Consider the following 27,792-nt stretch of genomic DNA (forward strand, 5'->3'; position numbering starts at 1 on the left):
CAATCTACAATATGGATCTACCAATAAAATGTAATAGTAAGAGTTCTAAAGTAACTAACACAATCCCGACCAAACATAAAAATTTTGTTATAGTTGCCATTAATGTTGTTCGGTAACATCAAAATCATTCTACTTCCTTCTAAAGATACATACAGCTATCTGAATTTAAAAATAGCCATAATTAAAAACCTACTAATTAAAACTAACTCGATAAATTTAAGACTCAACTTTTCAACTTATCTACAGTTCATATGAATATCAGGATTTAACTGTGTAATTTTAGATGTAGTCAAAAAGTCCCTAGATCTAGAATCTTTAGAGCCAAGGGAAAAATTCAGTTTTGGAGCACCCCGTTTGAATCAATACAATGTTAATTTTAAAAAGAAGTGTAGAATCTAATGCTATAATAAAAGGGTATGTGAATTTCACTATTGAATTGAGAAGTAAGTCTATTGTGCTTCAATTTTTAGGAGTTATGGGAACCCAGTTATTAAAGCCATATTATATTGAGGCTTCCTATGATGATGAGGCTGAGACAGAAGAGGTAAAGCTCATAAAGAAGAATAGGAACCTAAAATAGTGAGAGGAGGAACTAACTATAGCATCTTGGTTGTACTTTGAAGACCACCCAAGGGACAAGTTCCATACTCTCTTAAAGTTTGTGGAGTCTTGCTGGGATAGGGCATCACTATTCTTATAGACAATGGGGCCACACATAGCTTTCTTTATTAAGGATTGGTGTCTAAGAGGGGCCTTGCATACTTTGTCAGCCCACAATAATTATGTTTCAATACTAAGCTTTTTTCAGAATATGGTGGTAGCTGTCAGTTTTTACATATATGAAATGTGTAACTTTGATTTTACAGATATTACTATTTGAGGGCATCAGGTTGGGGATGTCCTAATCATTTTACAAGCTAGGTACAATGGGAAGGGGAATTTTCATTCTCATCCCCATTATTAAAATAATATTGCAATTTTAGTTATAAATCTATAATGGTCAACTAAGCTATTCCAATAGACTTTAGGAATATTCTTTATGCTTTTAGTTGTAATATTTTCTTAGTTTTCAATCTTATCCTTATTGGAGAACACAGAGTTGATAGAAATGCTTTTATTACAATTTCCTTCCACAAGCATTTTCTAGTAATTTTTAAATTTTCAAATCCTCCATACAATATACTACTGTAGTTATGCATCTCTTGCTTGTGTATTTCTCTATGGAGAGAGATTTAATTTTGAGTGACCATGAATAGTAAAGTGATAACACTTTTACAGAAAATAGAAATAATATCCAAGCCACTTACCTTGGGATTGTACTCAACATTCCTAGCCTGAAGAGCTATAGCCTTGAGATCCAATTTGCAATCCAAATTTATAGTTGACACAATGTTTTTGTGTATTTTTCCATTGAAGGCACGTGCATCCAGCAAGAAAGATACAATTAAAGTTTGAAAGAAACACAAGGAAGGGTATCTTTGAAATTAGAGCATTCCATTGGTTAATGCAGACAACAATATGACCTTATTAAATTAAAAAACATTATCCTCTACATATGTACATAAAATTTTATAATGTAAATTAACATAACATTATCCTCTAAGTGATAGTTATCAAGTTATTAGTTAAGGCATTCATAGTGGCATCAGAGTTGTGATCCCATCAACTAGTGAATAATGCAAAAAAGTTTAAGACGTTTGACAAAACAAAATAGGGTGGATCTTTTTTAGAAGCTGATTGAAATACCAAGGGGCCAACATAAAATGATCAAACTATTTAAAATAATGTTGCAGCTTTAGAGTAATGCAAAATTCAAATCTAGTTAGAACATGATAGAAAGAGGGAAGCTCATCTTCAAACAAAAAACAAATTGTTAGTCCCACGCCAAAACCTAGCAAACCCAGGTTCTCAAAAAAGGATGAAGAAAAAGCCTAAGACAACCATTAGCACGTGAGTTTGTGTATGCAACTTGCAAATTACAACAAGGGTAGGTAAATTTCTAGCATTGCTACAGATTAAATATGCTTCCTGCTTCTCGATAACCCTTTTGATATTCTTTTGTATTTCTACCTACAACAACTAGGTATACACTTATGATATTCTTTTGTATTGCTGCCTACAACAACTAGGTATACAGTAGTAGAGGCAAATAGTAGTGGGTTGGAGAAATCTCAGAATCTACAACAATGGCTATGCTCAACCATTTTGGTTTGTATTTTCCCATTTAGAGAATGTTTATTTCTTTTCTTGAAATGGTTTATAAATGAGTGTGAATCATTCAAATTTCCTCAGTTAAAAAGATGCTAAGTGAGTGTGTAAATTGGCTTTACACTTGCATTCTACCACCATTTTTTATATGCAATCACTAAGAATATGCAACTTCTTTGCAATCGCATCCATGATTCTTGACCTAACCCTGACATTTCTTAAGGAAAAAATTATAGTACTTTCTAATGTTTTGTTTATGAAACCATCTTGTTCGTATCTACTTGCTAACCATGGTAATCTAGATAAACTAAACATTGACAATTTGTGTTACTCCTCTATGTTACCGTATTACTTAATAAACCCATTTCTAGGAAAGATGTCAAATGTATACTTGAAACCAACATATGCAGAATGAAATTTAACCCAAGTGAAATTGATTTTCATGGCTGTAAGCTGCATTCATCTTAAAGAATTGGACTCATTGCATTTCCAATTATGTTCATATATCCTAAAAATATCCATTTGTGTCAATAGGAAAGTGATCTGATGGATGGATCTAGACTAGTTGTAGTATTGAATGCTTAAATAAAATTGAATTAGTGGAAGTCTTAATACATTGAGCAAAAATTATGCATCAAAAATTAAAGTGAGAAAAAAAATTGAGAGAGAGAAGAAGATAGAAAGTGCAAACACAGTTTGATTTTGGAGTTTGCCACAAATGTGACTATGTCTCCAAGTCGGCTCCAATAGAGTACAACTGATCTAATTAATCTCCAAAAATCAATTACAAAGCACCAAGACCATTCCTTCAAGCACTTTGGCAGCAATAAAACTTCGAGATACAAGAATGGTACAAAAATCTCCTTACGAGACCTCTCTGTCACAATGGCTATTTCAATAAATCATCACTTGAAGAGAATAAAATCTGCCTCCAAGAATACTTGGCCAAAATTCTCCTCCAAAAAGACTCTTGAAAATTATGAGTGAAAACCACTCACTCTCTCCCCCTTTTTACACAAAAAATTTACTTAAATTCAGCCAAAACAAAAATATTTTAATAATAGGCCTATTAACAATACATGCTTCGTCATTAACCTCTTTGCCATTTAATAATTTTGGCATTACATGAATTTGAGGTTAAAAACAATTAACAAAATAACCATATATCCCTATTTTAAGGGTGGCTTGGTCGGTAGTCATAGGATAAACATGCTTTAACCCATATAAATTTCAAAATGTGGGCTTGGCACAGTGGCAATTAACTATTTTAGGACCCGGTCGGTCTGGGGTTCAACTCCCACTGATGCACGTTTTCAAATGGCTTTGGCAGCATGCATAATTTAAAAAAGAAATTTGACATTACCATGTGGTTAGGTGTTCGAATCTCACCACTATCTTATTTTTTTACTTTTTTTTAATTTTGGTTTAAAATTGCCACCATGATTTCATGATGACATCATCTGTTGGCATTATGATACATTTTTGTCATTAGTTACAACACTTATTGGATTCTGAATGCTTACCGAGCTCACACCGGAAACCAAGCTTTACCTAGTTCTCAGTGTTTACCGAGTAATCAAGGTGAACAAAGAAGTCAGTGTTTACCGAGTAATCAAGGTGAACAAAGAAGTCAGTGTTTACCGAGTGATCAAGGTGAACAAAGCAATCAGTGTTTACCGAGTGATCAAGGTGAACAAAGCAATCAATGTTTACCGAGTGTTCAAGATAAAGAAAGGAATCAGTTTTGACCGAGTAAAGATGTACTAAGATGTAACCAAGAACTTCATGATAACCGAGCTCCTGAGGTTATCAAGGAAATTAATTTTTACCGAGCTCAGACGGATATCAAGGAAACTAACTATCACCGAGTCACAAGGTTCTATCAAGTATTTCCTTTGATCATCGAGCAACAGTTCAGATAGAAGTATTCACCGAGTGACATCTCTTCTACCAAGTCTCCAGTGGTTACCGAGTTCAGAACTATTCGAAGTGTTTAGTATGAACCGTGCCTTCACTTCTACCGAGTGCATGACGATGCTGAGTAACGCAGTGGACGCCGAGTATCAGAAGGACACCGAGTCAGTTCAGTGAACCAGAGTTTTTACCTTGGGCCGACTTTGTATAGAGATTTGCACTTGTTGTTTTAGCTGACCTTGCATGTATTGTTTAGCCGACCTTGCATGTATTATTTATATGGATAGTATATATATGCAATGTATTGTATCATTCAAACAACAGTTATGGCAATGGTAATGAGTGAAAATGTGAAAGTGTGAATGTGTGAAAGTGCGAAAGAAATACATGCGTGCAAAAATATGTGGGCTGAATTGTGAAGATATTCAGTAGGTCTAGTTTTGAAGCAGAAAAGTTTTATCTATCACATCAAGGTGAATCAGAGCATAGCAGATCTTATCAGCAATCAGTTGTAATCAGATCCACTGTTTCATTCTAACAGGTGAATCAGTTTTTGCAAATCCTTTAACAATGTAGACTTAACAGTCTTTTGTAAATCTCCTAACAGAGTGCATACTTTATTGTATGTTTGGAAATCCTCTAACAAGGTGGATCTAGCAATCATTTGTGCTCCTAACAGGGCAGATCACCAGAAGTGGTCATTGTAAGCCTTAACCGGCCAACTTCATACTGCAGTAACGAAGCTTGTGGGTTTCATCCCCACCCCAGTTTTACTTTCTATTTGGAAGGTTTCTGGGTCACCAAATCTGTGTGTTCAAGTGTTGCAAATGATTTTGTTTCATGCTTACAATAGGTTACTTGGATGAATGATGAATATATCAGTATACAATTTTATTGTTTGAAATTTTAGAAGTTACTAATTCACCCCTCCCCTCTCAGTAACTTGTCATATCTTGAATATTTCCAACAATTGGTATCAGAGCTATAAGGTTCTCAAGATAAAAGCTTCACAACTTGAGCAAAGATCAAGGACAATGGAGATATTCAAACTTGACAAAACTATTGAGAATGAAAAGCTAGATCTGAAAATGGCCATGGCTCAACTCAATGAAGCAAAAGAGCATCTTTTACAATCCTTGAAAAGAAGAAAATAACTTGCAAAGCAAATGAATGACCATCAGTATGTTGAAGAAAAGATTGAAGATCTCTCACCATCAAATAGTTCAGATGAAGCTGACAAAGCAATCAAAGAACTCTTAGAAAAGAATGGATCTCTGCAGGAAGAAGTAAGAAAGCTCAAAAGGGAACAAGGAATCCAGTCCATCAGGCTATGCGAAATCTTGGAGCAAAGGAACAAGGCAGCTGAAGACTTAGAGGTAAGGAATAATCAATCCTCTCAGCTTGAAAATCTTGTAACTCAGTTATCTAATGCAAATGAAGAAATTATGAATCTAAGATCTGAGAATGAGATTTTGAGAAATGACTTAATTACTGAAAGACAAATCAATGCAAGCTTACAAAGTGATCTAATCTCTGAAAAACAAGTCAATGAGAGAATGGTAAAATCTCAAAAAGACATGGATCAATTGAATCTGCAAAATGAAGAAAACTTTCATAAACAAAATGGTAAAGCAGGCCTTGGATACAAGGAAGAAGGTGAATCCTCCAAACAGGGTACTCAAAAGAATCAAAAACCTACTTGCAGCCACTGTGGTAAGTTAGGTCATACATCTAACAGATGTTGATGTCACAAATGCCAAAAGCAAGGTCATAAGGCATCACAATGCAAATTCAAATCTTTTAATCCAGCTGAACAACTTGTCAAAGCAATATTTGGTTGGGACTACAACACTTGGTGCAGATGTCATTATTGTGGAGAATATGGTCATACTAGCATAAACTGTGCAAGGCATCACCTAAGAAAAAGGGATACCACTGTAAGATGTTATACATGTACAAAACTTGGTCATATATCTAAAAACTGCATGAACATAAAGAAAGTTGAGGATGAGAAGAAAATCAAAGTAGACAATATTCGGAAACAAATGAAGTAGCAATGGATTCCAAAGTCTACCGAGCCAGATAATTCAAGTAATGGAATGATCACTCAAGAGGTGAGTGACTCTCCCATTTCCAATTAAGACTCATCAGGATAAGACCAGGACTATATCCACAAGAAATATCCTAAGCAGTCCTAGAATGAAAATATGATCAAATCAGTATTTCAGATACATCAGGATCATGGTCGGTACATGACCTTACCGAGCTCAGTCGGGTGCAATAAGGCTTCTTTCACCAAGTTGCACTTACCGAGCATGGTTGGTTCTTCTCTTACCGAGTTAAGGGCGGATTAACCTATTTTCTTTTGGTCACCGAGTTGCGAAGTTTAAGTCGAGCTAGTGGATGATAGCCTGTCAATCGCAGCTACCTCCGTACTGAACATTAATGACAAATTTTTCATCAAAAGGGTAGATTTCAACCTCATTTTTTCACCGCGAATTCGAGATTTACAAAAGAGGGCTTTCAAGCGAATTCAAGTGAGTTGAAGAAATTTTCCAGCGAAGTATTCTTACGAAATCTTCTTACTCACCGAGCAGCAATGGCTTCCGCAAGCACCAGCAGCAGCAAGGTGAAGAAAGGATCCGAAATGCTTGTGAAGGGAACGGAATGGAAGGCACCGACGTTCAAGCTTGTTCCTGCCATCGCTGAATCACTCGACCTGCATGGAGCTCAATCACAGATTCCTCCAAAGGTACTTCTAATCAATGATATTTGTACTCATTTCAAGTGTACTGTGCAAGAAATAGGGACACTAGATATGGATAGCACCCTAGCCGAGTTATGCATGGATGGAACCCTAAAACCTGAGTTCAAACATTTGGAAACCAAAGGCTTAACCCATATCCCGCATCTGCCAAGAAGTTTCCAAGTGAAATGGGTGAGGCATATCTTGAGCCGAATACATAATGGTCAGTTGTGGTTGGAACAACCAATTTTGATAACCAAGAAGATGATTCACAAAATCACGGGTCTCCCAATGCTCAGCAAAGCCAAAACCACCAAAACCCTAGGACGGGATGAGTTATAGAAGAAAACCCAAGCCGAATGGGATGGCAGAGGTTTAAAACTCAACAATGTTTCAGATATAGAACTGAAATTTGGTATTTATGTTATTGCATACAAACTGTATAGTTCCAGCAGGCTGAATAGTGTACCTTGCGAGGCTGTAGATTTGGCATATAAAATTGTAAAGAAAAATATGGAGTTTGACCTAGCTGATGTATTATTAAAACAATTCAATAAAAACATGGAAAGCATAAGGACTGCAAAGACAAACCCTTGTAAATTTGGTTCTTTGCTAGTTTGTTTATTCTTCTATGTACAAAAATTCTTTCCATCCAAAGGTACAGTTGTATGGAGGAAAGATACTCCAATTTTGTATCAAATAAATGAATTCATAGTAGATATGGGTATGAATTTTGACAAAGTAATGGACAATTATTTTGAAGATTTCAAGGAAAGGATGAACAACAGATTCAGAATACCTCCAAAACTTGTTGAAGAGTATAAGGATGATGTCTGTTTCATGGTTGACTGTGACAAGGTATACATACAGGCAGTTAGACCCCGAGTTGCATGGGTGAAACCTCTTCCATATGAGGTAAATATTGATGAAACCAGGGATATCATTGAAGCACTGGTAAATGAGCCAGTAGACCCAAGGCAACGAATTTTTGGTACTTATGATGAAGCAAAGGCCAGAATTGAACTAGAAATCAAAATTCCACAAGCCATCAGCAAAGGTAAAAGGAAAATGGCCAAACTAAAAACTGAAATGAGTTCTCTTATGGTCACCGAGGGAAAAGGTGAAGATAAATAAAGTGAAGAAGAAAAAGAAGGAGAAAAAGAATCAGAAAAAGAGCAACTGGCAAAGAAGAAAGGCAAGGTAATCATTACCAAGCCCAAGAAGCAGCCTACTGCAGTATTCACTCGAAGAACGAGAAAAGGTATTCAGGAACCTGTATTGGTCAAACCTGCACCTACATTCGAGCAAAGGCTCAAAACATTGGAAGAAGGAGCTGGCATTGCAAATTTCAAGGCATTGAGATTTGAGACAAGGAATGATGCAGAGAAAATGCAAATTGAGGAACTACTACTTAACAAAATGGGAAAATGGAAATACTCCCCGGACCAGATTGCTCCTCATATCTCTAAAGAACTACTGGAGAGAGTACAGCCAAGATGGGAGTTAGCCACCAAGACGGTAAAAGATATATATGAGCAATCCCTGAAGAATCTTTGGCCTAGTCTCACTGGAGCAGAGGTAAAATCTGAATTGAAAACCTATGAAGGTAAAATGATGATCAGATTCCACACTTGTTTAGTTTTGATCAAAGATATAGAGCATGTTGTAAATGATGCTACAAAAATGTGGAAAAACATCTATCATCTACATAAGCCTAGTGTAGACCCAGTAGAAATAAAGGATGATGACAGCAGCAGCAGCAGTGATGAATCAGATAGCACTCCATCCATCACAGTTACACCAGGAGAGTTGCATGCAATGATGGAAGAAAAGGAGGAAGAAGACAAAGAGGAAGAAGCTAAAGAGGAAGATAAGAAGGATGATACGGTAAAAATTGCAGTAGCAGTTATTGCATCCCTTCCTCACTCCCCAGACAAACCTATGACATCATCAAGGTTGGAGTCAGCTTCAACAGGTTCATCTACACCAGTTTTACCATCTACACCTGCCATATCTCAGCTCCAAGTATCATCAGTGGAAGTGACTACCACTTCATCTACCGAGCTGCATCCCTCTTCATCTATCGAGCTGCACCCCTTTTCATCTACCGAGTTAGCCTCCTCGACTCCATCATCATCAGTTGGCATTGCTGTAAGTTCTCAAATTTTGACAACTCAAATTTGTTCTACAATTTTGTTGCCATCTACTTTAGGCACAGTGAGCTTAGATACTATATTACCGAGTGTATCACCATTTTTGGCCAGCACTCAAATTTTTGACCCTGTACATACTTCTATTGGCACTCAAACCTCAAACATCCCAGTTTTTACTGCTAGTCCTTCTATCTCTACTGTTGTGTCTATTCCAAAGGTCAAACCAGTCATCCCAGAAGTCAAACAAAAGCAACCATTAAGACTTATGATCACTGGAAAGGAAATTCCTGAAGATATTGACTTGGACACAGAGATAGTAATTCCAAAGATTGACTTTGATAATGCTACCATTGAAGAAATGAGGTATGCTAGTCAACTTATTGAGAAAAAGGCTACTCAGATGCAGTTAAGATCAGAAAGGGATAAGGAATATAGGATAATTGAGGAAGCCCGGAACATAATTACTGAGGCTATAGGTGTTGATGTTGATACTTCTCAACACATTTTGATTCAACAAGAAGAGGCAGTTAATAAATTCAATGAAGATGCCTCCGGACAAGAAAAGCTAATTGAGCGTGCAGAAAAGAAATTTGATAATAAGGTATTAGGGCACATTGCCCAGAACATTGCAATAAATCAGGTTACATTAACCTCAGTTTTGGCAGATATGGAAAATTCTTTTAATAATGTAACATCTCTTTTTGCTAAACTTTGTGATGTTACCGAATACACTAAAGGAATAAGAGAAAAACTAAATAAAATTGATGAAGATCTGAAGGTAAGCACATAGAACTTGAAGCTTGACCCCAGTTCAAGCTCATCTCATCACCTCAGAATCAAATTTTTGTCAGAGAAGCAGGCAGAGTTGTTGAGGGAAGAGGCAAGGATCCGATCTACATTGAGAGATATCCAAAACATGATCCTTCCCATCATGGATTCAATGCAGAAGCATATTGCACATTCAAAGACATTAATCCATGATAATAACTTCTCCATTGTAGATCATGTGATTGAACTTTTGGCTGAAATTCAAATAGCTCTTTCTACCTGCAAAATTTTGCAAGAGAATTGGGATAAGACTCTCCAGCTTATTCTCCAGGTACATTCAGAGTTCATCTCTCATTTTGGTGTTTCCATATAAGTATATATATTCTTTATTCTTTGGCATTATTGTCAAAAAGGGGGAGATTATTGTTGGATATGTATACTATGGGTGAATAAGTGTTTTCAAAATTTTTACAAAGGAAGAGATATACAGCGCATGTAAATAATGTATGTACATTCTATGAGGGAGTTGTATATAACAAAGCTATTCTATGGGGGAGTTGTATATAACGAAGCTATGTATATTCAGAATCAGTCATCAGCATGTCAGATAAATTTTGTCTCATAAGTGTTTTTGTCACTAATGCCAAAGGGGGAGATTGTTGGCATTATGATACATTTTTGTCATTAGTTACAACACTTATTGGATTCTGAATGCTTACCGAGCTCACACCGGAAACCAAGCTTTACCTAGTTCTCAGTGTTTACCGAGTAATCGAGGTGAACAAAGAAGTCAGTGTTTACTGAGTAATCAAGGTGAACAAAGAAGTCAGTGTTTACCGAGTGATCAAGGTGAACAAAGAAATCAGTGTTTACCGAGTGATCAAGGTGAACAAAGCAATCAGTGTTTACCGAGTGTTCAAGATAAAGAAAGGAATCAGTTTTGACCGAGTAAAGATGTACTAAGATGTAACCGAGAACTTCATGATAACTGAGCTCCTGAGGTTATCAAGGAAATTAATTTTTACCGAGCTCAGATGGATATCAAGGAAACTAACTATCACCGAGTCACAAGGTTCTATCAAGTATTTCCTTTGATCATCGAGCAACAGTTCAGATAGAAGTATTCACCGAGTGACATCTCTTCTACCGAGTCTCCAGTGGTTATCGAGTTCAGAACTATTCGAAGTGTTTAGTATGAACCGTGCCTTCACTTCTACCGAGTGCATGATGATGCCGAGTAACGCAGTGGACGCCGAGTATCAGAAGGACACCGAGTCAGTTCAGTGAACCCGAGTTTTTACCTTGGGCCAACTTTGTATAGAGATTTGCACTTGTTGTTTTAGCCGACCTTGCATGTATTGTTTAGCCGACCTTGCATGTATTATTTATATTGATAGTATATATATGCAATGTATTGTATCATTCAAACAATAGTTATGGAAATGGTAATGGGTGGAAATGTGAAAGTGTGAATGTGTGAAAGTGCGAAAGAAATACATGTGTGTGAAAGTATGTGGGCTGAATTGTGAAGATATTCAGCAGGTCTAGTTTTGAAGCAGAAAAGTTTTATCTATCACATCAAGGTGAATCAAAGCATAGCGAATCTTATCAGCAATCAGTTGTAATCAGATCCACTGTTTCATTCTAATAGGTGAATCAGTTTTTGCAAATCCTTTAACAAGGTAGACTTAACAGTCTTTTTTAAATCTCCTAACAGAGTGCATACTTTATTGTATGTTTGGAAATCCTCTAACAAGGTGGATCTAGAAATATTTTGTGCTCCTAACAGGGCAGATCACCACAAGTGGTCATTGTAAGCCTTAACCGGCCAACTTCATACTGCAGTAACGAAGCTTGTGGGTTTCATCCCCACCCCAGTTTTACTTTCTATTTGGAAGGTTTCTGGGTCACCAAATCTGTGTGTTCAAGTGTTGCAAATGATTTTGTTTCATGCTTACAATAGGTTACTTGGATGAATGATGAATATATCAGTATACAGTTTTATTGTTTGAAATTTTAGAAGTTACTGTTTCACCCCTCCCCTCTCAGTAACTTGTCATATCTTGAATATTTCCAACAATCATCAACTTTCAAATGACATTTTAATCTCCAAAATTCAAATTGCCATAACTTTTACATATGAAGTCTGTTTTTGATGAAATGAACACCGTAGGAAAGCTTGTGGTGAGATCTTTAATTTGAAACCCACTGTTGACCACTTTTGAGATGGTTTTATTTCACCCCTTATCTAGCCCTTGGTCTACCTATTGACCAAAACTTTGACCGAGCATAACTTGCACAAACGGACTCCTTTTTGCGCCATTCAAGTTGCGTTGGAATCAAAACGCTGCGATCTTTTTGATTGTGCAAAAGTTTGGAGATTTGAAGACACTTCAATTTTCACTAAAATTATCCATCGGATTAGGGCTCCCCATTGAAGACCTTTTGGACCTCCAAAAGTGACATTTAGTCTGACATAAAGTGAGGACTTGGCCTGCCCACTTGTCCTGTATCATCTTTACATCTAAATACCTAGTCATAAGCACAATGAAGACTGCAGAAATATTGTTGAACATAAAAATTATTCTATCACTTCCATAAGTATCTACATCAATTGTCATAGCCACTAACCAACAAACGTTGACTAGCATCAAGCTGAACAATAATGCAGAAATGAAAGAGAATAAATCAACAACATATCAATCCTTCACAACAGGAACATTTTTACCCAAGGAACCATCAATGCTTTCAATTATCATTCCCTCATGTTGTATTGCAGGTGCATCCCGCAACATCTGACCCTGGTTAGCTTTTCCAAGTTCAAGTGTAGAACCACCTGTACTGACAGACATAAGAGTTAACTCTTTACTTTAATTAATTACCCTCTTTAACTGTCCTGTGTTTGCAAAAGAACAATTAGTCTTAATCCTATGAGAATGCACAATATACTAAATGCCATCTTTAAACAAGTGATAATGATTCTTCTCCCTGTAGAAAATTTCTTTTTTTTCATAAAGATAAGGGCTACCAAGCACAATCCCACAGATATCCAGTGGAACCACATCGAACTATACTTTATCCACAAACTTACTAGTGATTATGAATCTTAAGGTGCATTGTCTTGTTACTTGCAACTTATCATTTTCACAAATCCAACCTAGTGGATAAGGTTTCTTATGTAATGTGGTTTTCAATCCCAAGTTTCTCACAATACTCTCAGAAATCAAGTTCACTTGAGAACCACTATCTATGAGTGCATCAATTTTAGTGTTCTTAGCAACAACCCTTAAATAAAAAATCTCATTCCTTTTCTTATTTTTAGAGAAATCATTAACTGTAGAAGTAGAAGCACAACTAGCAACAGAAACACTAGAAATAGGAGCTTTACCTTTTAAATCCATAGCTGTTATCTTAGTCTCATCATCTAAATTTGAACCAAGATCCATAACAACATTTGCTACTTTCTCCTTACCTTTCTGTTTCTAATCAAATTTATGAGCCCACTTAGGCTTCAATTTAGGATGCAACTTCCAAAAATGTTTGTCATCATGACCCTTCCTATCACAATGAGTGCAAGAAAGTTTCTCATCCTTCTTAACTGTAGCTGCCTTCTTTCCTGTCTCTGTCTCTGCATTCTTAGAAGATTTCTTTACATCATTATCAAACTTATCAATAAAAGATCCTTTACCCCTTGACTCTAAGTGTGTAGCTTGAATAGACACTTCATCCAAATTACAAGGGTTCAAAACCAAAATAGAATGTCTAAGGTAGGAATGAAGACCTCCTATGTACTTCAACAAAGTATCTTGGGTGTACAAAGGAACATTCAAAGCAATAGCCCTTTTCCTAAATTCATGGGTGTACTCTTGGATAGTTTGATCTTTCCCTTGCCTAAACATTTGCCAGTTCATCATTAACTATTGCATATGTCCTAGGGGATAAAACTACTTCTTAAGATCATTAACAAACTCTACCTAAGTTAAACTGACTCTACCATGCTGTGAAACTTCTACCTTAGTCTTACTCTCCCACCAGGTTAAAGTTGTACCCCCTAATTGAAGAGTAGCTAATTGAATCCTATCAACATCATCTAATAGGTTCTGGACTCTACAGTAGACTTCTACTTGTTGAATCCAATCATCCAATTTTTCAGCATTAAGCTCACCACAATACTTAGGCAAGTCAAATTTTACATCCTGTTTGATCTTAGGCTTATACCCACTCTTGAAAGGATTAAAAGAAGTAGAATGAGGAGAAGATGGAGAAGAAGGAGAAGAGGGAGGAGAAGAAGAAGAGGATAGATCTTGTTGCTTATCACCATCTCCATGGTGTTTCCCTATCTTGCCTTCACGATCTCCTTTCTTCGATGAACCTCCTTCACATTCCTTCCATTCTTGTCTCTCTTGAAAAAAAATGTCCACCTTAGCCTTCATCTCAAGGAATGCTCTTTGAAATTCCTACTCACTAATCTCATCAGGAACATCCATTCCAGAAATAGACATCTTCAAAAATATTCTTCACTTCCCGATCTCAGGATTATATTCTTCAAGCTTGCCTTTGCCCTTCTGAATCCTGGATCTTGTTAGCATTCAAGAAAACAACTGCAATAATAGTCAACTGAGCTCTGATACCACTTGATCTGATGGACAGATCTAGACTAATTGCAGTATTGAATGCTTAAATAAAATTGAATTAGCGGAAGTCTTAATACATTTATACATAAATGAAATTATGCATCAAAACTTAAGGTGAGAAACAAAATTGAGAGAGAGAAGAAGATAGAAAGTGCAAACATAGTTTGATTTTAGAGTTTGCCACAAATGTGACTATGTCTCTGGGTTGGCTCCAATAGAGTATGACCTATCTGATTAATCTCCAAAAATCAATTACAAAGCACCAAGACCATTCCTTTGAGCACTTTAGCAGCAATAAAACTCCGAGATACAAGAATGGTACAAAAATCTCCTTACAAGACCTCTCTGTCACAATGCCTGTTTCAATAAATCATCACTTGAAGAGAATAAAATCTTCCTCCAAGAATACTTGGCCAAAATTCTCCTCCAAAAAGACTCTTGAAAATTATGAGTGAAAACCACTCACTCTCTCCCCCTTTTTATACAAAAAATTTAGTTAAATTAGGCCAAAATTTTTTTTTTTTAATAATAGGCCTATTAACAATACATGCTTCGTCATTAACCTCTTTGCCATTTAATAATTTTGGCATTACATGAATTTGAGGTTAAAGACAAGTAACAAAATAACCATATATCCCTATTTTAAGGGTGGCTCAGTTGGTAGTCACAGGATAAACACGCTTTAACCCATATGAATTTCAAAATGCGTGCTTGGCACAGTGGCAATTAACTATTTTAGGATCCGGTTGGTCGGGGGTTCACTCCCACCGATGCACATTTTAAAATGGCTTTGGCGGCATGCATAATTTAAAAAACAAATTTGACATTACCATGTGGTTAGGGGTTCGAATCTCACCACTATCTTATTTTTTTACTTTTTTTATTTTGGTTTAAAATTGCCACCATGACATCATGATGACATCATCAACTTTCAAATGACATTTTTACCTCCAAAATTCAAATTGCCAGAACTTTTACATATGAAGTTCATTTTTGATGAAACGAATGCCATCGGAAAGCTTGTGGCGAGATCTTTAATTTCAAACCCATTGTTGACCAATTTTGAGATGGTTTGATTTTGCCCCTTATCTAGCCCTCTGGTCTACCTATTGACCAGAACTTTGACCAAGCATAACTTGCACGAATGGACTCCTTTTTGCTCCGTTCAAGTTGCATTGGAATCAGGACGCTGAGATATTTTTGATTGTGCAAAAATTTGGAGATTTGAAGACACTTCAATTTTCACTGAAATTATCCACTGGATCAGCAAGTGTGTTCCAATAGCTTCAAACTTCAATCTATTTGTCTCTATTTAGGTCTTTTTGGGGAATTTTGTGACAAGAACATTTTTGTATCCATTTTGACTGATTTCTAACGAAAAGAAAAAGACATCACTTTCTAAAATGAATGCCTGAGAATTAAGGTATGAGCATTACTATATGAGACAAATGCGCTAATTTTTGTGACATGTGCAGGCTATTGCAGAACAATGAAATATCAAGTCCACTTCTTGAAGAATTTCTGTAAGGCTCTACTCTTTATACATATTTTATTTTCCATTTGGGTTCATCTTATGCTAGGTTTTGTTTTAGTATTTAACTTGTATGCCCCATTTTTAGATATTTGTCCAACAACAATATGGCTAGGTCGGTACCCATGACTCATGCTTGAACCATTGTGTATGAACAATCTTCCCTCTTATGCTATGTGGGAATTATGTTTCACATGTGAATGCATTTTTGCATTAAAATATAACTGATAGTTAGATTGAAGTGTTAATTCTGGGGTTTGGGTGTTTGGAATTTGCCAGTATCAAAGGAAATCCTCTGCTATTTGGAGGTACTATGTAGAATTGTCTTGGGGAGTCTCCAACACCCATGGCTTTTATAGTGAATTCATGAGAAGGTGAGGTTATTTCTACTTCTTCAATCTTTATTTGATTTCCTTAGCTAAATAGCTCTTTTATAGGTACAGTACCAGTTGGAGACTCTAAAAAACATAAAGTGGTAGTCTCATTCAATGTAAGTCTGGGCCTCTTATGTTTAATGGGTTTTGGAGTTTAGATTTTCTTGTGGTGGAGACAAAGACACAATCAATAGGTTTTCTTACTTGGGAAAGATCTTACAGGAGACAAATGCTCACGCCTTAACTTTGGTCCCAATGATTTTTCCTTCAACACTTTGAGGTTATCCTTTCCATTACAATCCACCATGCTAGACTAATCCTTCCCACAACCGAAAGATTTTTGTTTAGGTTTCTCTTTACCTCTCTTGATAGTCTCAAAGCCTAACTGTGGCACTTGAGAATTTCTTGGGGCAAACTTTAATTGTGAAATCCTCTGAATTAGTACTAATGAATCTGTATAGAGGAAATTCCCATATTTTCTTTGATTAATAAATACAGTGTAAACAAACTTTTACAAAATTAAATACTTTCTCTCCTAATGCAATAATGTTTGGATTTTCTCTTGTTAAACATGCTAAACAAAAAGTTGTCATAGAATCAAAATATTGACTACTAATTTTAGAGTTTCTTCATCATGAACCCTTAAATATTATTTGATTTAAAAAATATAGACGCTCAATTAGGTAATTTCACAGGAGCTTAGGAGTTCAAGAGAGGAGCAAGAATAGAAGCTTCATGAGGCTGTGGTGAAAAAGACTAGAGAATGGGACAAATCAAAATGTGAGCTTGATTCTAGAATAGTAGAACTAGAGTAGCTACTAAATGAGGTAGGCACAAGAAGTAATGCAGCATCCACATCTCTTCAAGAAAATTCAAAAGCATTATCTAATTTGTAAGAAGCCAGAAACTAAGTTGAGTCTAAGGCTAAAGTTCTTCAAACTAAACTTGAGATGTTAGAAAGTGAGAATGTTGGCCTCAAATATAAAATTCATGTGCTTAACAAAGAACTAGGTATAATAATTGATGAAAGGGATATTAGTAAGAAATCTACCCAAGCTACTAGCAAGCAACAAATAGAAATTGTTAAGAAAGTTACCAAGTTAGAGGCCGAGTGTCAGAGGCTAAGAGGTCTACTTAAAAAATGATGACCAGGGCCAACTACACTGGCTCAAATGAAACTTGAAGTAGATATTGCTAGAAGGGAGTCTGGGGATATCAAATTGAGGAAGTCACTTAGTAAGGGTGCTGGTTCACCACATTCTTCAATAGAGACATTAAATGATAGACACAAAGAACATTCTCAGAAAGCAACTGAATACCATATAGGAAAAGTGTTGGCAATAGAAGAAGAGAACAAGATGCTAAAAGATGCTCTCTCAAAGAAAAATAGTGAGCTTAAGGCTTCTAGAGTCATGTGTGCTAGAATAGCTACCAAACTCTCCACTGTTAAACAATAGTTGGAATCTTTGAAGCGAAGGCAAGGAAAACCTGCACTTGAGTTGCATTTGGAAGGATCAAGAAATGAAAGTACAAGCAATCCACCAAGCTTGTCTTCCATTTTTGAGGACACGAATGATGGTGACCCTAGTGCAGAGTCATGGGCTTCAGCACTAATTGCAGAGTTGGATCATATAAAAATAGAAAAGGTCATTCGCAAAGCTAAGAAGCTCAGTGATGTGTCCAAGGTAGATTTGATGGATGATTTCCTTGAGATGGAGAGATTGGCTTCCATGGATTCAACTAGATTGGATTAGATAGAAGTAGGAAATTTAGATGAAATAATTGATAAGAATGTTTTAGGAAGTTTTGATATTTCATCTAATCAAGAAGATAGAGCTTTCTTAGAAGAAGCTCTTGCACAAAAATAATCAAAGATTCAAACTATCAATCAGGAATGCTTTGAGTTGTTAAAAAAAATAAACCATTTACAAGAAAATCTAATTGTTCTACAAGCTAGAAACACTAGGAATGAATCTACCCTAGTTAGTCTCAAAGAAAAGCATGATATGATCCTTTTTGTTGATGTTGAGGGTGTAGACTACACAAAATACTAGATGAGGTCAAATATGCCATGGCAATAGATGCTGAAAGTACTAGAGATTCTTAGACACATATCTGGTCTTCTATGAAAGCTAACTTCACTTCTCATTCTGATACTAGGATTAGAATTAGTTCTATTGATGTAGAGTTTACAATTGCTATTGTCAGCATCATTAATTTCTTACAATCTATAGCCCAAGTCCCTAAAAAGACTCAAAAATTTAAATCATCAAATACTGATAAACTAGTTTTTAGAATTTAGGAGTTTTCTCAGTTAGTGGATTACTTTTTGTAGTGCAAAGAAAACATTACAGAGTTAATTGTTGAACTGATATCTTTGTTATCTCAATTTAGGAAAATGTTTGCTCTTGGTTTTAGTGAAATCTTCCAAAATGAAGCCACATATTTTGGCAACCAATTTCCCAACCTGATGCAATCTAGTTTTCTTTGTAATTTGATTAGTACAGATAATTTTACAAGACAAGAAAGTGCTCAGGATCTTTCAGGAGAAGAAAAGGCTAATAGCCTACGCTTTCAACTAGCTGGTGGCAATTTATACATAATTAGGAAGCTTAATAGCATTCAAGTAGAAAAATCATCTTTGGAATCTGAGTTGAAGGCCCAGGTAAGCAGAATCAGAGAGTTAGAAGAGGAGCTTATGTGTTTCAAGAGTGAGAATGCAAATCTAGAAATAGTCTTGGCTACAACCAAAGATGATCTTGGACACACACAATATTAGATTATTGAGTTAAAAGAGGAGCTCATATGTCTCAAGAGTGAGGATGCTAATCTGGAAGGATTCTTCACTATAACAAAAGAGAAGCTTGATCACACCCAACATCAAGTTATAGAGTTGGAGGAAAAACTTATGCATTTTAAGAGTGACAATGTTAATCTAAAAGGTAGTCCTAGCTGCAACTAAAGAGAAACTTGAACACATAGAAAGTCAACTTACTAAATCAGAACAAATGCTAGCAAACTTGAAAATGCAGCTTGAATCTGCTAAGGAATCAAAGCAATTATTAGAGAATGAACTAGAAGCCATGATTTCACATAAACCAAATATTAAATCTCAATTCAAGGCAACAAAAACTGAGATGAAAGGGTTGTCTGAAAAAGTGGATGCTTTGGAGCTAGAGCTTTAGGAAGAGCACATGCAATGCAAAGATGCCATTACCAAGTGCGAGGTTTTAGAGGAGTAGTTACAAAGGTTTGTGAAATGCTTCAATCCTATTTCAAATATACCAGATTTATGTATATTTTAATTTCCTAAGATATGTTGAGTTCTATCTTATTTTTTTTATAACTTCTTCAGCATGCATGTATTCAGTTTCAAACCTAGGGTTTTTGAACTAATGTGAAGATGTTTAATTGGATACCAGGAAGGAACAATTTTTTGAGTATTCCTAAAGTTTTGTATCAGAGGAATAAATTAGAAAGAGACTGGTATTAACCAACCTACTTGGAACCCCTCATATTTAATCTATGTTCTTTTCTTATTTTCTAAATATACAAATCAAAAGTATACATATATTAGTAATTTGTGCTTTCTTTCTATTTATTCTCCATGCTAACCAATGTAAAGTTCATGGTTGAAGTACACTGGCATTTTCTATTTTATCATCACAATGAGATTTAAACTATAAGATTTAGCATGAAGATCTGCTTGGCATGAAGCCATGTTTTCCTATCTTGTTTATGTAGAAACAGATTCCATGATAATAAATGTCCAAGAATGTATCATGAATAATTGACATGACTTAAATACAAGTAAGTCTACCAGATCTTCACAATCCATGTTAAATGCTAATTTGTTTTTGGGATAAATTGTGTGAGATTTTTTAGCATCACCATTTTGGATCATACTACATGATCCATCATCAGGATACAAGAGAGTAATGTTGATAAATCACGTAGGATGATCCAAAACATTGATGCTAAAAACTATCACAAAATCGATCCAAGAAAAAAATTAACATTTGAGTATAGTTTCCTTGAAATGAGGCAAAACTATCCAAAAGGGACTATATAAATTGAGAAAAATATGGTAGTTTTGTGATATGGATATCTAATATAGACAGCTTTCTCTCCTTTTAATATAGAGAGATAGATCTATAAGGGAAACCACACGCTTCAATTGAGCATGAAGGATTCCACTCACTTAAATTAACCTAAAGGATTTGGATGTTGGTGATTTCATCTAGTTCATGGTTATCTTGGAGATTAAAAATTAAAAATCATTTATAGACTAGTGAAGAAATGAGCACGAATATGCATATTGATTTGAATAGAGACCTTTTTGGCTCATGAAGAGGTTCCTAATCCTTCATCCTTATTTTATGCTTAAGAATGTTTTTGGTTAGAGTAAATTAGATGTGCAAATGCATTTTTAATCATAGCTTTTACCAATCACTTATTCTACCAAAATGTTTCCTTGGAACAGTATTTTTTGATGAGCTGCAAGAAAATTTGAGTCACTATATAGCCATTACAAATCAAATTTTTAGGATACAATAAATTCATCCCATATTCATGGATTAAACAAGCATTTTTGAAATGAGTTGTATTAGAATATATGGTAATTCTTGAAACACCTACATTTGGAGAGTGTCTGAAAATGCAGGCAGCTGCATAAAGTTGAAACCCTAGTAAAAGGAGAATGGAGAAATACCAATTTGGCACCAACCAAACAATGTCACAAATTTAGACCTCTTCTCCAATTTTTCATTGTCTGCTTCTTGTGTTATTTGTAGCCAACAATGCAAGCATTATCAGAAAGGGCATTGCAGTGCATGACTCGGCCAAAAAAAATAGAAAGCAATGACTTGTGGCTTGCTGCCTGGCTACAAACCAACGTACACTTCACCTAGGTGCTCACTCATGCGATAAGTAGGTCTGTGGCAAGCCCTTGTTGGCAGTAAATCTCAAGCAATCCCAATAGTTAGCGTAAATAGGTGCATGAGGAAATGCATTACTTGTGAATGAATGAAATTTTTTCTTTTTAACCCGTGAATGAATGAAACTTTTTCTTTTTTGGTTATAACATTGAGTTAGTCAAAATTAAACTTAAGAATACATAGGTTGGTCAAAATTTTGACCAAATCGGCCATAGAATTTTTATTTTCGACCAATGCAGGAACGAAAAGAAAAAAGGAGGAGGAATTATAGCTTTGGTCAAAAATTTTGGTAGAAAAACAAGTGCAAATGTACTAGTGTTTTAGGTCAGTCAAGTGTTGGATACCCTGTTACTCTATGTCCAATTTTCTTGGTGATTTTCATTGGTCCATTATCCAACCATATTGAATCATCATGAATTATACTTAAAACTATCTTAAACCATTCTATCTTGAATACATTTGGAAAATCTAGGGTATGGGTCAACCCTTTTCTCTCTACAATTTTGAATTCATCCTTTAATGATCCATTCTTACATAATTTACCATAGGTTTCCTTAATCTCCATGTCTCTTATAATACCCACCTTTCATGTGTAGCAACATCTTACATCTTGAATCAGCAAAACTCGAGGTGGTATCATTGACAATGCACTAGATGGATCTTTCTTATAAGAAATATTAAGAATGACTCTAAATTTTGGTTGTCAGATCTCATTGCTTACCAGTTGCAAATTCAAAACTTCTTTACCCTCTTTAACCTTTGGAGTTGAAGAACTAGATGCCATTATGTAAAATAGGGTTTGTGGAAATCCAAACTATGTAGCTTAACACACGATAAATACCTTTACAAATCTATTGTTATGGTGTTGAGTGACTATTGAAGTCTTCTTACAAATGCTGGAGTGATCTCTTTCAATTCACCTTTCATTCTTTATGCTCTCCTTCAAATTTGAATGATGTCAAATGAGTAAAAATTGATCATATAGACCTTAAAATATTGCATTTAATGCTTAGTTCTTACACAACTATAAGCTTGAGTTCAATAGAGATTTTGACTCACTCAGCTTCCATGAGGTTTCCTTTTTGACTTGGAAACCACTATGAGCTTGGTCAACACTATCACCTTTAATAGCTCGGCATCGACTAACATTTCACTCGACAACCATAGTGAAACTTTTCATGCTTGATAGTTACATGAAAACTAACAAAACTTAAAGATTTCTTCTAGGTTATAATCAACACCTTGCATCTTTATTCATAAATATGTAATATTTTTAGAACTAAATCCTTGGAACTAATGTATAGTATATCTTTAAAATAATAATAACACATACCTCTTGATTACTTAGTTTGATGAGGTGCGATCACTTGAACCATTGGGTGAAGTGATCACATATATACTTGATGTGCTGCAATCCTCCTTTCTCTTCCATGTCTTGTTCATCTCATTTCTAACATTTTCAATATCTACCTTGTCTTTGCCTTTGTTGAACTCACTACTTGGTGCCTTTGACCTTATTGCATAGTATCTGCTAATGTGACCAGTCTTCAAATAGCGAAAACATGTAGTTTTACTCAACCACCTTTTGTAGCCACTTTTGAAATGTGTTCTAATACAATTCTCAGGAAGATGTCCATACTCTTGATAGTAGTGACAACTATACCTTGTATTGTAATCCCAATTATAAGAGCTACCATTGTTCTTTACTTTTTTCTGCTTGTTTGATGACTAGTTATATTTGGATCTACACTCAAAAGCTCTATGTCCATACTTTTTATAGTTATAACAATATCCTTCAAATCTTTGAGTGTGCATAGTCTTGGCCCTATATTCATGTGCCTGATGACCTTGTCTATTGTACTTGTGGCACTGACCCATGTTGTTTTTCTTAACATTCTAATTTATAGTCTTGCTCCTACACACATTAACAATATGTCCTAACTTACAACAATTATGACAAGTAGGTTTTGAGTTCTTACCTTTGTCACTTCTTTCTTTAGCACTTTTGGATGATTCTCCTTCTTTAGTACTACTGTATCCCAATCTAGATGTATCATTGTTAGATCTAGGGGATCTCATCAATTGTTCAAAGTACTTGATGGCTTCACTAGGTTTATTGAAGCTTTCAAAAAAATCCTTTTCCTTTCTCAAATCATTTCTCCACTATTCATTCTACAACTAGTGTTGTGATCTCAATATCCTTTGCATTCAATTCATGATTTGCAATCATCATTTGACCCAAAGTTCCCAATTGTATGTTAGCAATCCTAGTTACTTCTGATGTTCTTTCTTCCAGTCTACTAGTCAAAATTCTTTTGTCATCTTTAATCATGACTTTGTCTTCCATGCTTTCTTTTTTCTATTCAGTAACCTTTGTTGAACTCACTGCTTGGTGCCTTTGACCTTGTTGGACAATTCCTGCTTATGTGACCATTCTTCAAATAGCTAAAACATGTGGTTTGACTCAACCATCTTTTTTAGTCACTTCTAAAATATGTTCTTATTCACTTCTAAAATATTTTTTTTGCAATTCTCATCAACATGTCCATAATCTTGACAATAGTAACAACTATACCTTGTATTACAATCCCAATCATAAGAGTTGCAATTGTGCTTTACCTTTGTCTGCTTGTTTAATGACCATTTAAGCTTAGATATGCACTCATATGCTCTATATCCATAATTCTAGAAGTTATAATAGTATCCTTCAAATCTTTGTTTTCTCATGGTCTTGGTTCTGCATTCATGTGCCTTATGTCCTTGTTTGTTGCATTTGTGGTAATGACCCATGAACTTCTGCTTAGGATTCTGATTTACAGTCCTACTTTTGTAAACATTAGTAGTATGACCTATTTTACCACAATTATGACAAGTAGGTTTGGAGTTCTTACCTTTTTTACTTCTTTCGTCACCACTTTTGGATGATTCTCCTTCTTTAGTACTAGTGTAACTCAATCCAGAAGTATCATTGTTTGATCTAGGAGATCTTATCAATTGTTCAAAGTACTTGATGGCTTCACTAGGTTTGTTGAAATTGTTAACAAACTTTTTTTCTCTTTTCAGATCATTTCTCAGTTGTTCATTCTACAACTTTAGAGTTGTGATCTCAATATACTTTGCATTCAATTCATGATTTTCAATCATCATTTTACTCAAATTTTCCAATTGCATGTTAGAAATCTTAGTTACCTTCGATGTTTTCTCTTACACTTTATTGGTCAAAACCCTTTTTTCATCTTGAATCATGACTTTTTCCTCTTTAACTTTCTTTTTCTAGCTCAATCACCTCACATAGTAATAATTATTGGACTTCTTGTTCTCTTTTGAGATTTTAGAGCTCTTCAGTTAGGGTTCCATTCTTTTCCATTAGATCTGCAACTGTCACATCAAATTCATTGGTTTTTCCATTTGCAAATAATTTAGTAGTAAATCAATCTCTTGGTATTGTGTGTCATTCTCTTCAATAGAAATTTCCTTCCTTCTTTTCAATGATCTCTTTAACTCATCTCTTGCTTCATTCAACTAATGTAGGGCAAGTTGTATTTCAATTGTCTGGTTCTCATTAGTCTTACCCAACTTATAGACTTCCATCTTCAAGATCTTTTAGAAAATGACGCTTTGATACCAATTGTTGGAAATACAATAGGGAAATAAACTCTAAGAGTGGGGGAGTTGAATCAACCCTTAAAACTTTCATCTCACAATCTATGCGTATAAACTAAAATACCAAATTAAGCATATAGATCCATAGCATGAAAGTAAAATATTCAACACATGTATGACAGAAGAAGTTTGGTTACATATAAACCCTCCAAGGAGAAGGTAAAAATGAGGTAGGGATGACACATACAAATCTTCACTATTTCAGTAATAAAGTGTATCCAATAAAGGTTACTATGTTTAATCATGAAACATGATCTACCCTATGAAAGGTCTGCCCTGTTAAAGGCTTACAAGATTGTTACATCTAGGGTCATTTTTAGAGGTGAACATTAGTATTTTTGTGAATTTTAAAAAAATTTCACTAGTAATTTGGCTAATAATTTAAGATTTAATGCAACGTAAATTGCCATAGTTTTATTAAACTTAGTTCTAAAATATTTAAAATCGCTTAACAATTTATTTTATTAAAAAAATTAAAATCAAAGATTTGCCACAATATTCGATACATGATTAGATTTTATTGACCTAAATATTATATATTATCAAAAAAATTAAAATTAATTCACCAATACTTATCATAATTATTAGTTACTTTAGGGATATATTACCAATATTTTGTTTTCACTATTGATTTAAAATATAATGTAATTATCCTCATAATTTCCATGAGATAAAACATGTTCAATTTTGATGTGCAATATTCCATTATGATTATCAAACTTCCTATTATTATTGAGATTCGCCAAAATTTTCTACTAAAAAATTATGATTCAAAAACAATCACCAATGTAAATAATATTTAAAATAAAAAAATTGAGAGATTCATTGATAAAAATATTTTGGTTTTTCAAAATAATGAAAGATTCGCCAATAAATTATATCTTTTTCTGGAGCGGGCTTTCTTAAAGTTTACCCTAGTTAGATCTTACCCTATTAAAGGATTTAAATACCCTACTAAAAGTGTGCCTAATAAAAGGACTTTAACTTACAACGTGTTGGCACTAAAAATTGTGTGGTCAAATTTGACCATGTTTGAAAATGCATGTGCTTGGTTGTACCCTGTTGTCCAGTTGAGACCCCTAAGGTGTTTAACGCTTCTGGCACCTTCCATTCAGCGTGCCTAAATGTTTTGTGAAGTTAAATTGAGTTTCTGAGTCATTTGGCAAAATTTTTTTTTGAGCTAGTATCAATTTTGCATTTTCACCAGTGTCAAACAGCGACAGGAGGCTCTGTTTGTAAAGGAATATCTCACACCCAGAAATGTTCTGTGATCCACCACTTTGGGAGTGTCTAGTGTCCATACCTGAGAACCTATGTTTCAGATTTCGAGTCATTTTGAGTCCGTTTGAATAGGTTTTGAATCCCTCAAAGTTGGTTAGTTACTGTTTTCAGGCTTTTGCACTTTGCACCTAATTCTGGGAAGCCCTGTTTGACGTGCAATAACTTTTGACCAGTTGACCCAAATGAGAAAGTTCCATTTGCATTGTATTGTAGATGTCAGAGACTTGTTGTGTTCCAAGTTTCAGCTTATGAAGAATCCATTTGGTCAGTTTTCAAGTGTGATTTCGAACGCAATTTATAAGTTTTAATTGGTGTCAGTAAGTGCAGATTGATTGGTAGCCCTGTTCGTGACATTTTATCTCCTAATCCATGATAGGTCAAGTCAAATAGATTGTACCCCTGTATTTTCCTCTGAAATTACTTCAAGTGTGTCAGTTTGTAAGACGTGATGAATCCGAATGCGCACTTTTCAGGGTCATTTCCATTTGCCAAAGTCGCTTTTCAGTCAGTGTTTCTAATTGCAAAATCCAAGTAGCCTACTTTGAGCGTCCACCAAATGCGTCTTGTGATTCATCATGAGCCCAAATTGCATATTCATACTGTCCTCATGAAAAAGTTTTAATGCCCCAGTTTTTGTCTTCCCAAGTTCCCGTTTGCCTAGTTTTCCAAGCCAATTCCAAACCCAATTTGTTGCTTTCTGACGTGTTTTCTTGTAGGTAAATCTAGAAGGGTAACTTTAACAGTTGATATCTTTTGACTGGGAATTTTTCATGAGACAAAATTTGGCAGGGTGCAAGAATGCAGAACCGAGATTCAGTGTGCCAATTTTTAGAGCCTAATCAGGTGATTTAGTCAGTTTTAAAAGCCAATCAACAGACCTCCTGGCACAAAGTTGGCGAGTTACAAAGAGTTGTAAGATGAGTTTCAAATTGATTTTTAGGCAATGGAATTTGTTTTCAGTTAGTATCAGATGTTTTGAAGATCAGTTTGAAGAGTTAGTGTTCTGGAAATGAAAATTTTTTTAGTCAGACCCGCTTTGGGGCCCGGCTAAATCTTCATCAAATGCCAAGAATAGAAAACTATCTTCGTAGTTTCTGTGATTATGGATGAATCAAGTCATGAAGATCAAGAGGCTAAAGAAAATGCCTTAACATATCAAAGTGATGTAGTGTCTAGGCTAGCTATATCAAACATTCATTTGGAGGAGACATAGCACATAGTACAAGACAGTCAATGGGAGCTTCATGACATAGAACAGATCAGACACTGTTTTAAAAATTCCCATGCCTACGGATTTCAAAAAAGAAAAACAATGGGATCTCGTGTGACAGGGAGCCATACTCCATGAATTGGGAAGAAACTTCAAAGGGAAGCTCTCATGCTACGCCAGCTTAGAAGGGGCAACCCACGTTGAGCCAAGGAGTAGATCCTTGCATAAAAGAGGGAGCGGCCCCTTTTGGAGGAAATCAGTGCAAGTAAAAAAAATAACACCATGCCATGTCAATACAATGTTTTACAAGTTGTTGCAGATGCTGTTTGAAACACGTCTTTCACCAACGAGGAGGTGTGTTTTCCCACGTTGA

General features: G+C 35.3%; 1 pseudogene; it reads left to right on the plus strand.

Annotated features, from left to right (window-relative positions):
* The first annotated feature begins 475 nt into the window (after positions 1-475).
* Positions 476-27,792, plus strand: LOC149566200 (uncharacterized; annotated as a pseudogene).

Source organism: Cupressus sempervirens, chromosome 3, assembly GCF_028749045.1.
Source record: "Cupressus sempervirens isolate cs-2001-9-10 chromosome 3, ASM2874904v1, whole genome shotgun sequence".
Lineage (NCBI taxonomy): Eukaryota > Viridiplantae > Streptophyta > Pinopsida > Cupressales > Cupressaceae > Cupressus > Cupressus sempervirens.